The 18815-nt window shown below is 31.2% G+C and overlaps 1 pseudogene; it reads left to right on the plus strand.

Annotated features, from left to right (window-relative positions):
* Positions 1–314: 314 nt before the first annotated feature.
* LOC143596648 (auxin-responsive protein SAUR76 pseudogene) lies at positions 315–833 on the plus strand (annotated as a pseudogene).
* Positions 834–18815: the final 17982 nt, after the last annotated feature.

Raw genomic sequence — 18815 nt, forward strand, 5'->3', positions numbered from 1 at the left:
AGTGCGGAGGGGGGGGGGTCTAAATTCATGTTCTAAAACCCCCAAACCGATCCCGAATTTACGGTTTCAACTGGTTTCAAACTAGTTCCTACACAACAGTTCCAATCCAGTTCGGTTGCTTTTTTTTCCATCTCTAAATACACCTTTCTTTTAAAGAAAATCTATTATATTTTCTTCAATATATTTATACATATCCCATCACTTTCCGGCCTCAAGACTGTTTTATATAAGAAGCCAGCTTCCATTCCATCCTCCATTTCCCTCATTATCTCCAAACCCGAAATCTCTAAATCATTTTGCACGCAACCAAACCAATGGCAAAAGGCGGAAGGCTAACAAAGATCAAGTCAGTGCTTAAGAAATGGCATTCGTTTAGCAATGGCAAGCCGGCTGACCGTGCAAGCGCACCCACTTCTGATGAAGACGACTACAACAACAACAACAACGTTAGCCATTCTCAAGCTGTTTATGTTGGCAAGTCAAGGCGTCGCTATCTTATTAGCTCGAATGTTGCCCAACACCCGTTGTTCCAGGAGCTTGTGGAACGGTCTGGTGTTGGCGATTCGATTGAGTGCGAGGTTGTGTTGTTTGAGCATTTGTTGTGGATGATTGAAAATGCGGATGATCCTCAACCTGATGCGTTACATGAGCTTGTGGATTTTTACGCTTGCTGATGTTTTTTTTTCTTCTATATTAATTCTTGTATTTTGTTCTTGAATTCGTGCTCTATCGGCCATTGATTTTCTTACTTGGATAACAAGCAATCCAAATAACCTGTATTTTTATCTTTTTGATTTGATAGAGTGATCAATATCTTCAATCTAGATTAATATTTGTGGTTCTACTTCTCACGTCTCTGGCTTCATTCCATAAAAAGAGGAAAAAAAAAACAAGTGCAAATGGTTTTAGTGACAGATTCAGAATATATAAATTAAAGACCTCAAGTGATTTTTAATGCTCCTCAAGTCTTTCATGTTCTCAGATTATTTTTATCAATACAAGAGTATATAGATGAGATTGAAGGTGTTCTCGTCCGTCCCGACGCTCTTCACAAATTTCATCCCGTTTGTTACCATTTTGTCGATCCCAAGAACATTTGTGAGAGGGGATTGGGATGAACGGGAACACCGTCCCGCTCCATTGCTAGCGGTAAAACTTAGATCCTGTCCTGACTCAATATTGTGTAGCCTAAATGACCTCAACAAACGATATTTTAATTAAATCATAGTATTCTTTTACTAAGGTTATAAGGTATATTACAACAATAAATAGGTGTTGACTAAACGTATTCAATTGAACTTTCCTTCAAAACATTTAATCAAGGATTTTTTTATTAATCATGATTATTTATATCAACCTCTACCTATATCTACATCTACATCTATCTACGTATTCTAATAAAGAAAAATAATTATGGACACTTGTCATGTTTTAGTTAATTCTCACAAATTTTTCCCTCCAAAACTAAGAAATCCTAATATATGTAATAGATCAATAATTATTCACTTTCCTTTTACACTATATTTATATTATATCTATATATTTTTGTAAATATAAATATTTTAACATATTATTTACTATATATTTCAAAATACTTGGTAAATTCCAAAAATTAACAACAAATCATATTTCTTGAAGATTGAAAAGAATATAATTTCAAATGTTATCATTCACATATTGTACTATAGATATTGTAGAAGATTGTAAAGAAAACCAAAACTCGAATATTCTTTCATTTTACAAAGTAATTTTTTAATCATTAAATTATAAATATATGCTTAAAAGTCGATCAGTTTTTTTTTTAAAAATCAATCCATTTATCTGTTATTATTATTATTGTTAATATTATTATTATTGTAAATTATCATATAACTTATATATGCATGCTTTAAATCTATTCATTTATTTTTTCGGTTAATTTAGTAACTATATATATGTTAAAATGTAAGGATAGTATATATACGAATCATTTTCAGACATAACAAAGTTTATCATACTTTCAGGTTTTTTGTGAAACTTAAATTTGTTTTTATGGGTCAAAAGTTGGTAAATAAACTGTTTGGTACAAGTTAACTACATTTAGGTCAAAATTGTTACAGGTGAAAAATGAAAAATTTGAGTATTTTTAAAAGTTTGATAATGCAAATAGATTTATCGTCAAATTTGTTATGGGTTTAAAGTGTTGGCCTGATAATGTCAAAAGTATGTAAGTTAGAATTTAAACATGATTTGGGTTTCAAATTTATTTTTAAAGGCATTTTTTTCAAATAATGAAAAGGTTCGGGATTGACAAATTGACTATTTTTCTCTCGACTATTAAAATTTAAGAAAATACTGCGAACACTTTCGACATGCCACCCCAATGCCTATCAATGCTTCAAACGTTTATCAAATTTGAAATATTTATGTCAACATTAATTTTTCTTTCAATGGTGATCAGAACGTTGTATGAGAAGCATGTCATGCAAAACTATGCTCAAATGAAACAAAATATTCACAAAATTTAATGGCTTAACATGTTATTTTCTATGTTGTCATTATCACAAAGTCAATAAGCCTTATGAAACTTATCAAAATCTATTTCATGGTGTAGCTCAGAAAAACATAGTCTTGAAGAACATCCATCGTTACAATTTAATTTTCTCATTTCCTTTGATGGGTGGTAAATTGATAAAAATATCAATAAAGGCAACGCTCCTTTTGTATTTAGGCTGAATGCTTAGAACTACTATCGTATGAGAAGTCTTATTTTTGAAATTGGTTCATAACCAAAATTATTTCAATTATACATATTGAGAATGAAATTTTCAATAGAAAGAAGCATTCTCGGGGACGTTTTTGCATGAAGATTTTTTTATTAAGTTCATTTAAAAATATCATTTTGTGATATAAATAAAATCAATTTATGTTAATATATTATATAAACAAGCATAGATGTAATACACTTTTCATATACGCTATGCAATTATTTCCTTTACTTGTAATTTTATAATTTAAATTATCCCGTGTGTGACACGGGCTCTAAAACTAGTATACTAATAAAAGAAAATAATGAAGATGGTGTGGCAGTCCCATATTAATTTTTGGCTAATTTTTCCCGCTCAAATTCTTAATATCCCTTTATAGGGATTTTAGAATCTTTTCATATAAATAAAGATTATAAATTCTAAAATTGAACAATTCCTAATAAAACAAATAATGTTTCTTGCAATTTAGATGAGAAAATATAAAACTAAAAATGGAATTGAAATATTTAATCAATTTCAATTTTAATTTATTATATATAATAATTTCATGTATAATAATAATAAATGTACCAATAATAATAATAATATACGATTTCTTAGATTACGTTTTCATTTTAAAAATTAAATCACTTTCCTTAATGTCATTAATTTTTCTAAATGGATCTTTATTTTGTAACATAACAACAAAAATACACATACATATATATTATCTAATTAAAAAAAACTTTTTATATATAAAAACCATATTTAAATCACAAAAAATATATATATGAATTTAATGGGTTTGTGACATTAATAGCTGATCAACCCAACATTTATTTAATATAACAAAATTTGAATTGTTTTTATGAACTCTTCTCTAATCCGTCTTATATATAAAAATATATAATTTTAAATGAGAATATTAGTTTTGCAATTGATCAATGTGTTCTGAATTATATCAAACGTATTATACCTTCGTTATTTTAAGTTTCCATATTCAAGTCTTTTCTTTTAATTTATTATGCAATTGCATATCAACATTCCAACGAAAATAAATGTTTTAGTGACTCATAATCAACTTCTTTTGTTTTCAAACTTTTACAAACTTTAACTTCATAGTTGCATTGGTTACGGGTGAGCTCTTTTATTTGTAACTTTTTTACTAAATTGATAAAATGCATGTTTAACAATAAGCCCAATGGCAGAGAAAATGCATTTTGTGTTTGTATCATTGGTCTTTTAGGTGGCTTTTAACGAAAGGTTTACTTTTGAGAGACTAACTGTATCTACAAAAAATACACTTTACATTCATGTTTATGACAATTTCTTGCAAGTAATCCTTTTTACCTTTCTCACTTTTGTAAATTCTAAACGTCTCAGTACTTGTAGTATATATATTTGAATATATTTGCAGTACACTTTTTACATGATTATGTTCTTATGTTTAATATTTAACGACTTTTTATTTATTTCAAATAATTAATTGTATTAATTTGCTCATTGACAAAACTCGTGTATTACACGGGTTCTAAAGCTAGTTTATTTATATATCAATGTTATAATGTATATTACAATAATAAAAATAATAAAAAGGGGTTGACTAAACGTATCTCTTTTGGACTCCCTAAATTTACATCGTGTCCGTCTTTAAAAACAGCAAAGGTATTCTTTTTTTCATGCTAATTTAGAGCATGTTTGGGATTGAGTTTGAAAAATGGTTATTGGCTTATTGGTTTTTTCGAAAAGCCATTTTGAAAAGCCAGGATTTGAGGCTTTTGGAAAACTGCTTTTTAACTCTTTTAAGAAAACTAAAATAAGAAAGATTTTTGTGATTGCCAAACACATTTTAATTTATTGGCTTTTTGAAAACACCAATAAGCCAATAAGCATTTTTCAAACTCAATCCCAAACATGCTCTTAGTGTGAAAAAAAAAACAGTCAAACTACTACTCTTGTGACAAGTTAAAAGAAGAGTATAATAAGGGGCTGGACGATTTGAGAACTCCTTGAGTTCTCAAACATGTTTTTAGTAGAAATTATAGGTGTGTTATATGTGTGAGTTCTCTTTGAGAACTCCTTGAGTTCTAAAACTCGAGAGAACTCGATTTAATTTTTCATATGTATTATATGTGTGTTATATTTTCTAAAAACCTTTTTTACACGAATTGAATAATGAAACAAATGTGACGACTTGTTACATTACACTGAATCAATTATCTTTATAGTTCCATAAGGTTAATGGCTCACGACTCCTCATGTTTTGACTTGAAACAGTCATGGCTTTTAAATAAGATGAACCAAGACGCCTGGTATGTGGTCATAAGCATGTGGTTGGTTCACAAATGGACAACTCTAGTCAATGGAAAGTTTCGACAACGGCAACTATCAACCTATCTTACAATGTTCAAATATAATTTTGCTATTTTATGTCATCTCGTTCATATTTTGATAAGAAAACTTAATATCCTAGACATGGTTTCTAATTTGACATTTTTTAACACGAAAAAAGGTTACGGCATTTTATAAAAAAACAAATGATGGCTAGCTAGGAAATTATTTAGAGATGTATTAATTAATTTCTACTTAAAACGTGTTTGTAAGTATCGTTTATCGAAAGATATCTAGTATGTGTTGGGAGTCATTATCACAAACCGTTCGATTGAATACGACAACAGTGACCAAAAGTCGAGTTGGTAATGGGTAGGGATGAAAAGAAGTTTGGATAAATAATTAAATTGTGAAGGTGGGCAAATGATTGGATTGGTTGGATGCTTTTTGTTTAATTAATCAACGTCTATGTACCAAACAGCAGAAGCAGGCCCCTTCTTTTATATTTTTTTTAACTTTAATTAATCTATTTATTTATTTATTTAAACAAATATGAGACCCAGCATGGAAGAAATCAAAATTACAATAATATAATCATGAAGAGACACGTTTTCGTCTGTGATTTCTTTTATTAAATGTGGTTTTGTTTCTAAATCTTTTTTCTCTAACGTCCAACGAATAAACCCGGTTATCTGGGGTAACCTAATGACAAAAGGCGATCATATACAATTGTGATTGCAGAAAGTGCTGGGCAGTCCAAGCTCGTCATCTTTTGTGCTGGAAAACCGCCACTCCGAAGTCCACTACGATAAAACCTGGTTGGGATCGAATTCGAATTTGAGACCTTATAGTCTTTAGCTTAATTCTTTACTTCTCCTCCAACACCAATTAAGCTAAAACATATTAGTTGTTTCTAAAATTGGTTGACAATTAAAGCTAGGTGGACAATGAAATATGTCAACCACTTATTGTAGAGGTTTGAATTGTTTTAACTATCACTAACGACAACTTACTTCTCTCAGCAACTACCGACGGATTAACGACAATACCCATTAAAAATGGAAAACTTAAAGATGGATCACCGACGAATATGCTAACCCACGAAATTGAGATCACTTACAAATTATCGATGATTGCTGGTGCTGGTAAACCCAAATATTGGTCGTTGAGGGAGAAACGCAGTTATCTGTAGGGAAAGTTTAAGAAAAGATTTTGGTCATTTTTTCTTGGATTCCCGAGGCTTTTCAGTCGTTTGTCGGTGGGAAGGTTTACTTACGGGATAATTCATCTGTGAAAGCTAAAGTTGAGATTTCTGACCAGACTTTTCACCTTGTCGTTTCTCGATGGGGTCTATTTGCAACGGGTGTTTCCATCGGTAATAACAGGGCCGGCCATAAGGGGGGGGGGGGGTGTTGACCACCATCAGCCCGATACCCCGCTAGGCCCGAATTTTTATTTAAATTATATATTTTTATGTAAACGAATATGTAATTTTAATCTTTAAACTCAATTACACAACCACAAGCTTGGTGTAGTGGCAAAGGTGTATCATTTCCAACCAAAATGTTTTGGGTTTTAGTTGCACTTGATACATAAATATTTTTTGAACAGCCAAAATCATAACCAATTAAGCTCATTTAAAATTTAAAATGTTTTTAAAAAAAAAATCTTTTTACTAAAGGCTCAAAATTTTATTTAGCCTTCAAATCAAAAATTTTTAACACATCTAAGAGACGGCCCTGGATAATAAGATCTATATATAGTCACGAAAATCTACCAAAAGTGGCACTCAAATTCAATAATATCAAGTCAATTATCGTTGGTAATAATTTTGTTGTTATAAATCAATATTACTGACGGAAAATCCGTATAGAAGATCGATAATCATTTGGTACAAGTCTGTTAGAAAAAAATCCAACGGTAATATGTCAAAAAACAAGTCCGTCAATAATCTGTCAAAAAAAACGTCTCGCTTGTGACATCGAAGAAATCTTTTCGGTTTAAACCAACAAATAAATAGAAGCTCGCATCATATTCATACAAGATCCAGTTTGTTATAAACCATAAATTGACTTGTAAAATGTGTCGTAATAAAATTTGATTTAATGAATATCAGGTCATGAAAAAATTCATTTGGTGTAGTGATAAATACTTCCAACAAAATTAGAAAGTGAAAAAGAAACCTACCTAATTGGATAACCAAATTTAAAGAGGCATGCAGAAACCAAACGTGAAATGGATGTGCGATTGATACAGTTAGGTAGGGCCGCACACCAACCGAATCGAATGAAGTCTTGTTTATGTTCATTCATTTAGCATCAAACATTTTTACGAATGGTTCATGAAAGCTAACCGAAAATAAAATCTTGTTCGTGTTCGGGTGCTAAGGAATTGAACTTATTCAATTTAAGAAAAAAAGGGGGAGGGGGGGGGGGGGGGGGCAACATTCTTAATCAAAAAGCATTGAACATAATAAACTTAATTAAATATAAAGTTAAACACTTGATATAATAATAATCATAAACATAATCATCTCCCAGTCAGCGGTTTTAAAATAGATAATGTCAACGAAACATAAGTTAGATTTTGTTGTTAGTTAAAGCAAGAGTTTATAATACAAACCATTATGAAGCGAAAAGGACATAATCAATAAAATTATAAATTTAAATGCTATGTTGGTTATTACAAATAAAATATTATAAAAATATCAAACAAACCTTTAACTAACGGACATAAACAAACGAACGTAAACAAACATAAATGAACAAATTACCACACGTTCACAAACACAACCTTTGTTCATGTTCATTCTTAAACGAACTTCCCACCGAACAGTTCATGAACCGTTCGCTGAATATTCAATTCGTTTACAACTCTACAATTAGATAATTAAGCTAACAATCTAGGTTATTTAATATTAACTATATATTAATTAGCAAGTTTTGTATGTATGGTTTACTATTCAATTTTTATTCAATTTTTTACAAGTGTTGAAGCTCATATACATACAAGTTATACATGTTTTTTAAAGTTACTTATCATACCAATAAAAAATTTTACAATATGACCATTACAATTTCACTAAACTTATTATTTTTACCTAACACTTTCTCACACATATATATTTTTCTATTCATTTTCTTGCCAACCACACATTGACATGTGGACAAACACAATCTTTTTTATAAGGCCTCGATCTCAGTGCCCTACATTAGACGTTGAATTTACTCATAAACACAGTTCTAAATATTATAGTGAATTAAAACTTTTCGACGAATATAAAAACATCAACCATTCATTACAAAACTTTCCAAATATTGTCTTAACATTACTCATATTTGTCTTGCAAAATAAAACACAACACAACATAACATCATAACATTCTTCTCAAGATGCCAGCCTCTTTAGTCCAATGTCATGTGTCTCCCTCAAACCAGCTGCTTTAACCTATTTGTCTGCGTGCATATTAAAAGTCAGCTACGCTGAGTGAGTTCTAATTAATCAGGCAACATATATTACATTCACATACTTACTTAAGCGTATCCGGAGATACATATTACATACTTAACCTACTCATCTTTCATTCATACATACTTACATACATACATTCATTCGTTAATACTTTCATGTTTTAACTCATTTAATTCACGCATACAATCTCTACGGGGCAGAGCCTCTGGCTAGGGTTAAGCTGCTAGGTCGGCTCGGAAAAATTTTATTTTCGTTAATAAGTCTTTATTAAAAATTCATCAGAAAATAGACTTTTTAAACGAATCGAATCCCCAAACAAATCGAATCGAGTTCTCAAACGAATCGAGTCCTCAAACGAATTGAATCGAATTTTGGCAAACAATGTGAATCGAATTTAAACATATCAAATCAAATTTTAGCAATCCAATCGAATCGAATTTTCATAAATTCGATTCAAATCGGGCTTTCTTACTTTTCGTTATAAACGTTTTCTTTCAACCCTTTATGACTTGTTTTACTGATATAACAAGCTCTGGATCTTAACAATCTTACCCACTTGTTCCATACATGGTCCGAACGCCACCGTTCATCCCAAACAGCTCGTTTAACACCAGTTTATGTCTTTCATACACGATAAGTTCCAATTCACTATCCTACCGAGCTTCATAATGATCCGACCTCAAATACTCTAACCTTAATATCAAGAATATACCTTTCTTGGATCCGGTTTGGTTCGGATTTGAATCAACACGTGATCGTGTTAGGTTCCTTGTTGTTGATGATGTGTGGACACGAAATCTACTCCCTTCTAGCTCGGATCTGGATCCGGGTTTGAAGGAGTGTTTGTGTGTGTTTTTGAGTGTGTATGGAGGCAAGGATGATGGAAATGATGGTTTTAGGGTTTTAAGTGTAACATCCCGGATTTTTCGAAATCATATTCGTTTACGTTTAACCCGACTCGGGAATAATTTGGACCTTTATTATTAATCAAAATAAATATTTAGTTTCCTAATGCTCACTTTAGGCCCTTGTACTTCAATCAATGTTCAAAACCAAATTATACCAAAAACTAGTTCAAGTAACGTTTATTTAACAAAGTACAGGAACTAAACTTGTAAAATTTAAACATACACCCAAAGAGGGCCGGGGCGCTGCGCGACCACCATGGGTGGTGGCCGCCGCGTGGCGCTATGGCATAACTGGTCAGATCGTTTAAGCCTTAGTTCGTTTCCTATGTTCGTTTAAGCTATAAATCATTTATATTAAGCATTATTGAGTGAATTAAGGTCCAAGTAATCATAATATAATTAAAATACAAGTTCTAATTCGTTTTCCCTTGTCCAAGATCAGATCTTTATGAATATTTTCATGATTATTTCCTTTAAATCGCGTATACTTGCTTAAACGGGCCAAAAGCCCATATTTAGTTCGTTCTTGCTATTTCTATATAAACAACTCATAATCTCTGCCACAAACCTTCACCCCAAACCCTAGAGGAGCCTTCTCAGTCGTCATTAGCCTCTGATCATCCTCAAATCCGTCGGTCTTTGATTACTTGTTGAAGATACAAGACTCGAAGTTTGACTTTGCTTATGTACCAGCCTTTGACTTTCGTTTCTCATCAATCCTTTCACTTTCCGGGTAAGTTGTAAACTGTAAAATCGTTCATACATATTCCCTAGTCAATAACCTTCAATCAATTTCGGTGGTTGAAGGGTGTTGACTGGTCAATTGCTTTAAAACCCGTTAAAGGGCAAAACAGTCAACAAGTTTGACTTTACGTTTTCTCACACTTCTAGTCGGATTCAACGTTCGGTCCAGAAGACTTTTATTATCGTAACATAATTTTAAGGCTACTTCCCAAAACCAAACTTCCGACTCGCTGTTTGGATTCTGGTCAGTATCAGCTCGCTTAAACGTTTTATACAACATAACTAGAGTTCTACCCATCCTTTTGGATTGATTCTAACGGAATTAAGTTCGTTTTTATTTATAGTTTCATATCACAAAGTTTCAGGTTCTGATTCGTTATCTCGTTTGACGCGTTATTGGACGACTCGATTAAACCTTACTCGTTTATCGTATTTATTAATCACTTGTCTTTAATCTAAGGTGAGTTTGATCATTCCCCTTTTTATACACTATTTTCTAACGTTTTGGGGACATATGCGTACTTACTCATATTTTCTATTCTATATATATACTCAAAATCGCAAACATAATTATTGTGTGAATATCAGTTGAATGTTATTTGCTAATTGCTACAGGTTTAATTGTTTACTTGATAACGTTTCGGAGAGGTCCAACATATCCTCTTGTATAGGGTTCTCATTAGTATGATCATACGACCGTCTTAGTAACCGGAGCCCGATTCACTTGGCAAAGGTAAACCGACAATCTAGTCATTGTAATCAATGCCCGATTCGCTTGGCAACGATTCATTGGCACACGAGTACAACTTGGTTTTGGTTTGTTAAGGTTTGATTGATTATTACTACATAGTTTGGTTTGCGCATTTAACACTTATTATTTATTATTTATTTATTATACAATTATTTTTTTGTGTCAAAATTGGTGATTATCTCACTCAACATATTTGTTGACAAAACTCCATTTTCTACGCATATGCAGGTTGCCTGAGTTGAAGAGCGGACACTTAGAAAGACCATAGGGTTATATTGAAGGCAAACTTAAATTTAATTGATTGTATTTATTTATTTATTTGAATTGTTGTTGTATTTGAATATTGTGTGTTATTTGAATTAAATAATTAATTAGATATTGTTACATTTTATATATGATAGTATCTTCGAGCTGTGAGCAATCAGATCACGCCCCGGCATTTCCGCCTTTGGTTCGGGTGTGACATTAAGGAGGTTTAAGGGTGTTTTAATACCACTAAACCCATGGACATTTAGGCCCATCACCATCATTTATTCCATCTTTTTATTTTCCAAGCTCACACTCAACTTATTATTAAATACTAACTCACAATTAATTTATTAAATAACAATATTTTATTATTTATTTATAAAAGTAGGATGCTACAATTCTCCTTTCAGTTTTGGTTTTTATAGGTTTCAAAAAGTAAGTATATATATATATATATATATATATATATGGGAGAGATATTTTGAGAACTATGTTGAGTTTTAAGAACTTAAGAATTCAATTCTTGGCCACACATTTAATTAAATGGATTGGAATATGTGGTTGAGATTAAATCCGACAAAAAAGTCAAAGTAGGAGAGAGAATAAATATATAAGTGATTACACAAACTTTTACGTCCGTTACACATGTGTAAAAAGTTGACTCGGTGTGTAAAAAATTATGTAATTTTTTTACGTATATGTAACATACATATATTACGTATGGGTAAAAAAATTTCGAAAAAAAAAATTGTTACGTTGAGTTCTTTCGAGTTCTTAAAACTCAAAGGGGTTCTCATTTGAAATCTCCCATATATATATATATAAATTTTTTTTTAAATTATGAATATATAGCATACGACACAGATTTTTATCTATGTTCTAATATAAGTTTTGTTACAAAACGAGTTATGTGCGATATTGTACACGTTAGCAAAGCACGAATGTACAAGTTGGTAAAAGAAATGTTTGAAATGCAATTTTTTCCGTTCCTTTTACACCTACACTTCTACTTTTTATGAGCGTGTTTTTTTATAATTGTCGATAATAGACCAAACGTTGTGGCGAGGTTGTTACAAGTAATGTGTGGTTTACATATATGTTTTTTTTATAAGTTTCAAGAACATTATTTTACATAGTTTTGCATGTCGCAATGAATGATGATATAATGGTAATTGTAATTGTTGACGCCTTTAGACTATGCGTAATGGGCTACAAATTGGGGCGATTTCAAGTGAGAACACTCCCCCTAGGCGATAATTGGGATGATAGGGGGGGGGGGGGGTGGGGGCATGAACTTGTTCCCTTGGTGTGTTTTTTGGTTTAATAATAATAATATTATTATTATTATTATATTAGTATGTGTGTGTAATATATATATATATATATATGATGTCATGGGATTACAAAACTATTACACCATAAAATAAAAATTACCTATTTGCTGACATGGCACCACATGTCAAAAATCACCCCTAATTTGTAGCCCCTCACTACACATAATCTTAATGATTTAAGTAGGATATAGCTCGTGTAATACACAGGTGGTTAAAAAATACAACAAAAAAGTTAAATTTAATAATATTAGTAATAGCATAACTTATGGATTTATAATATATAAATAATAATAAATAAAATTTTATAATTCATAAATATCTATAATCCTCATTTAATACATCACTTAAAGTTGCATTTGTAACTTTGTTAGTAATTCTATAAATGAATAATAGTATTAGTTGACATCCTAGTTGGCTATTATAGTTAAATGACATGTGAAAAATTGTTTTATTTTAATAGTAAAATATAGATATAGATGTAGATGCTTGTTTCTTAAAGAATGTTAAGCCTACGATACAATTCTTTAATGCATCTATTACAACTTTTAAAACATTGTCGCAACGCGAAGATAAGACTACTAGTCAATTTTTTAAAAACCGGTATTTTAGCCATACCGGATTGGTTAAAAATGGTATAACCGGTTGAACCGGAATGCACCGGGAGGTTCAACCGGGTTAAACAATTTACCTTGTAATTCCATATAAATACACTTTCAACTCAAAAAATTACCCAAAAGTATATTAATTAACATCACACTTTAACCAAATATCACACATGAACAATGGTCGAGTCAAAAACAAAGTTTATATACTTTGTATACGAAATTAGTCGATTACAAAAGATGTAAATAAACCAACATTGATTTGTATGATACAAAATTGGTTGATTAACTAATCGTCTTTTATCGTGTTTACTCGTTTCAACTTTATCCGCTATGTTAAAGGTCATCTTTAAAAATATGGGCCGCAAAAAATATCAAAAATCTTTTGGATTTAAAACCGGTTTGTCGGTTTTAAACAGGTATTTAAAAAAAAACCGACGGTACGATGTTCTAGCAAACCGTCCAAAAATACCGGACTTTAAATACCGGTGACCTTACGAAAATCTAGTTTAACCGGTTCAACCGGCCGGTACATACCGGTTTTTAAAACACCGCTACTAGGTAGGCTTAAAACAAAATCAAATAACAAACTAAAAGACAAAAAAATGATTGCATCCGGTTTGACTAAAATGTACTTTGATTCAGCTTTCAAGATAGACTTGTTCAACAATATGCCAGCCATTCCTTTATTCAATCACACAAATTAAATTATCTATAAAGGTTTTCAATAGGGTCCTGTTAGGGACATCCAGAAACCTTCTATACGCTAGGATTATACGGGATTCTATACGTCTCGTATATGACTATACCGAGAACGGCGGGGAGGGGGGTGTTATGAGTGTCCCTAAAATTCCCTTTTCAATATTAATATATAAAATAAAAAAGTGTATGATTGTAAGACGATTATAAATCTATAATGCATAACCACTTTTAAGTAGAAATCAATAAGAATTACACAAACATATATATCAATTTTATTACATGAGACGATTATATAATCACATAATTATCTCTGCTTTCTCTCTTGCATGTATTATATTTACAAAAGATCGCATACAAGTGTTTATGTGGTTATGAGATATCTATATTTAAAAATGATTATATGTTGAGCATGCCTCCTACTTTTTACTTAAAAATCAATAGGTACAAGTATTTACACAGTTTTGAAGTTCTCTGGTGAAAATTGACCGTCTTACATGTACATACCCCCAGCGGCTATAATACGTAGGAGCCCTTGGGTTCACATGCACCCAATGGTTTTTGAAATTTTCATAGAAACGATATAGAAAATTTTTAGTATTAGAAAATTTTTAGTTTGTGTTGTGGTAAAATGTTACTCTTTAAAACTTCATACGTCTCTCTCTAGTTATATGTAACCCGGGTTCCAAACTTGCTTCCTTTTTATCACATTCTTTTCTTTCTTTTTAGTTAGTTATGGTCTTAAAAAAATCACCCTTTACTCATTGACTAGATATATCAGACTTCACCAAAACCAAACCATCCTAAAAGACTAAAGCCTTTTGTTTATTTTGTATTCTTTTATACTTGAATAGTTGATTCTTAGATTAGAATCTTGTGTTCTATAAATATTAATCTAGAACTTGTGATTTAGTTTTGTTTAAACTTTATAACTTAGGCTAATGAGAGGACTACGTAAAACAACATTATCAACATGTGAATCCTCATCTTCATCAAAGAGCGCTCCTTAGATGGCTGAATTGGAAGACCTTCCATCGATCCCTCCGAGCGGAAACCAATTTCATTTTATTGCCCTAATCAAAGAGATGATATTAGAAGCCTATTTGAATAGAGGTCCATGTCAACCACAATATCATGATTTTCCACAATGATTATTTGGTAATAAATTAAGGCGTTTTGCTCCCGAATGGTTTCATTGAATTTCATGATTGGTTCCTTATACTGTAAAAAACGGATGAAGCATATTGCTTGGTTTGTTACTTATTTAAGGAAAGCGGTCAACAAAATGCATTTGTGACCGAAGGATATCAAGGTTGAGACAAAAAAAAGTAGAATTGTTGGTCATGTATGTTTTCTTGTTATATTTCTTATGATATGGTATCACTTTATGTACTGCATCCCGACTCGACCAGCCTAGAAATTTTAACAGTCGATTGTGAGAAATTTGAAAACCGAAAAAAGGTGAGCCCGTTGGAAAATTTTTCTGGATCCGTCAGTGCATACCCCTCCTCTTTCACACACCATACACACACACACACACTCTTGAAGCATGTCAAATAGGAAGTAAAATTTTGTGTGAAGTGTGCGAAGTAAATCTATTAAAGCAAATCAGTGACGAAGATAAAGGTGGTTATAATTCGTAATTAACTGAGAAATAAAAAGAAAAAAAGGTACAATTTTGACTCAACCATTTGTTTAAACATCGTTAACCGTTTGTATTTTTGTTCAGAATTTCTAAACTGAACGTTAAAATTCGACTAAAAAGTCGAGCACTTTATTTTATTTTATTTGAGTGAATATATTAAAAATGACCTCCTTTTAAAGTTTGTTACTTTGTAATGTATTATGTTATTCTCATAGTTCCCAACATAATACCGGTCACAATGAATGCCCCACTATATATAGATATAACTATACTTTGTGATGTTGATTACGAAAATAGCTATACTTGGTGATGTTGATTACGAAAATAACTATACTCGGTGATGTTGATTATGAATAAACTATATATGGTGGTATTGATTATGAAAGTAACTAAACTTGGTGATGTTATACTACGGTCTAACTTGGTGATGTTAATTATGAAAATAACTATACTTGACATGATATACTTACTATGAAAAACAATGTTTAATGAGGTATATATGCATCTAATGAATAATGATGTTATTAAACCGAGCGTATAGTAAAGTAGCGGTGGCGTTTTGAGTCCAAAACGTCGGGGAACCTCCCCACCCCCACCCCCGCATTTTGGGTTAAGTTGTAGTGGTGAACATGGTGTAGACAACATTGGAGGAAGGAGGATTTAGTCAATCAATGTTTTTTATATATTAAAGAATTAAAAAAAGGTATAATTGTGCAGAGTTTTGATTACGCTATATTTTTGTAAAACTTTACAAGGCTAATTAGACGTCATGTGAAGTGTGAGAGCTTTGACTACGCATGGTCTTAAACAAAATAAAAAATTAAAAAAATTGGGATGTGTTTAATTAGAGGTGATGATCAATAGCAAATGCAAATTTGGATTACGTAGCAATCAATGCTTAAAGATACTAATTATTATAATTAGTATGATAAATTCCAAAAGCAAAAAAACAAACAAACAAACATTTACATGCATGCATGTGATATTGTGATGTAATGTAAGCCCCGCCCCATTCTAGTGTGGGCTCTATGTGTCTGCCAACACAAATCACCATACAAGAAGAATGTTTCAAAGGGGAATGAATGCGGCGGACGGCTCATGTTCTTCCATATTGCTATTGTCCTTATTAGTGTCATTATGTAAAATTGCATCAAATAAAGCTACATTTCATTTGAAAATGGGTTGAATGTATTTAACTCTAAGGTGTCTGACTTGTAAATGTATTCTAGTGAAAAACCAATTTTATTGTTTTCTGTAGTGAGTCAATAGCCATTATATTGAAGATATTAATTATTTATGATCAGATTAAACCAGCCCGTTTTGACCATTTTTATATTTACTATTATGACTTATAGGGCCGACCCAGTATTGATATTGCGTAAAACTGACTTAGGAGATGCTTGGTAGCATTTTAATGATTCTATTAAGAAGTTTCATCTGAATTGATAAGAGGTAAAGTGTGTTTAGTTGTCACACCCCACCTACGGCGGAATATGCCGGGGCGCGACATAATTGTATCATAGCTCAAAAGAAACTAAAATAAATACACGTGTCAATATCTAAATTATTAAATTCATATTATTCAAGTACGCAAAAACACAAACATTGTCTCATGGAAATAAACGTTACAATTAAATAAAAAGAAATAAATAAGTCTTTAATTCATCATGCAACCTAAGGTCAACTATTCCTTAGCTTGTTTCTTCATCCCAAAAAGCTACCTGCGCTATGCGGGAAAATACATAGTTTGTTAACATAAAGTTGAGCAAGTAATCACGGTTTTTGAATACATATAATATAAATATGATAATTCCTTGCGATAATATGAAATACTACAACTAGCATAACAATAATATAACAATAAAATAAAAGTTGTCTTTTCACTCGAATCCTATGGATAATGAGCTACTCCGACGGCGTATGATCATACTAATAAGGATGAGGATGAGGATGAGGATGAGGATGAGATACCAACCATCAAAACATAAAGTAAACAAATAGTCACATTTTCATGTATAACTAATTGAGCATTATCACATAACGCAAATAGTGGAATTGTAGTGAAAAATGATTAACGCATAACGCCCCCAAAATGTAAAACGGTAAAAAAAGGGGGGATGTGAATTACTTACCTATAGGTGGATTAATGAGGATGAGATAATAATAAAAAGTGAGAAAGGACACGTTCAAGCCTTCGAGATACGTCAACGAGAATGTCCTAATTGTTTAACAATAGTATTAAATGAGGAAAAATAATTAATAACAATTTGAGGTTTCATGAGATATCATTAGTTTCAACGTCATTATTGTATTTTAATCGGTTTGAAATATTTGAGAGACGTTTAGGGTTTAGATGCATTATTTGTTGTTATTATAATTAACTAATTTTAGTATTAACATTATATTTATTATTATTATTATAACTATTAGTGTTAATATTATTATTTGGTAATTAATATAAGTGATATATTTTATTCATGCTCATAGTTTTTCAAGCAAATAAATTTTAAATAAATAATAACCGATATTAAGTATTAATAAGCATTATATATATGTTTAAATGAAACATTATTTTGAAAACTAATTCATATATATATATATATATATATATATATATATATATATATATATACACGTATATATATAAACACGGGAGAATTTATTCGGACCCTTGAACTAGATCGGTTTAGTACTATAACTAATGAATAAATAAATAAATATGGGTAAATAAATAAATTAAATAATATTTGTTTGTATGTTTATGTGTATATGTGTATACACTTATGACGCGAAGCCATGACCAAAATAACACTTTCGAGGTTCGGTTTCGTTAAAACAAGGTTTATTTAACCTTCAATTATTATCAAGACAAAAATAAAACAAAGGATTAGATTAAATAAAATAAATAACAAAAACCGAGTCCAGGGGGTTCAAACCCACGCCCTGGGCCGGTTCAGTGACTTTATGTGAAACGCACCAGCCAACAGGCTGGTGCTTCTGTTTGTGTTCCATATCGTTTCGAAACTATATAAACACAGACAACCCAGATCTAATTTCAAATATAAACCCTAAACTTCGAAATCAGATCAATCGTTCAATGTTAGTCAAAAATGATTTAGGGTTTTTGATTGTTAGTTAAAAACGAGTAGTATGCATATAATTATTACCGTTTATAGTTGCAGATTGAGGGTTAACGAGCAATAGGTGGGTCGCGACGGAGCTTGAGTTCGTTAATGGTATTGACGGCCCTGTAACGTGAAATTAAGTTAGGGTTTAGTTTCGTGACGATGTGAGGAAGATGTGTGCATGTTTAATTGAATTATAATTGTGTATTTATAGTGTTTTAGGATTGATT

Source organism: Bidens hawaiensis, unplaced genomic scaffold (assembly GCF_021521415.1).
Source record: "Bidens hawaiensis isolate Kalapana, Puna unplaced genomic scaffold, B.hawaiensis_p1.1 tig00046822_1, whole genome shotgun sequence".
In the NCBI taxonomy this organism is placed as follows: domain Eukaryota; kingdom Viridiplantae; phylum Streptophyta; class Magnoliopsida; order Asterales; family Asteraceae; genus Bidens; species Bidens hawaiensis.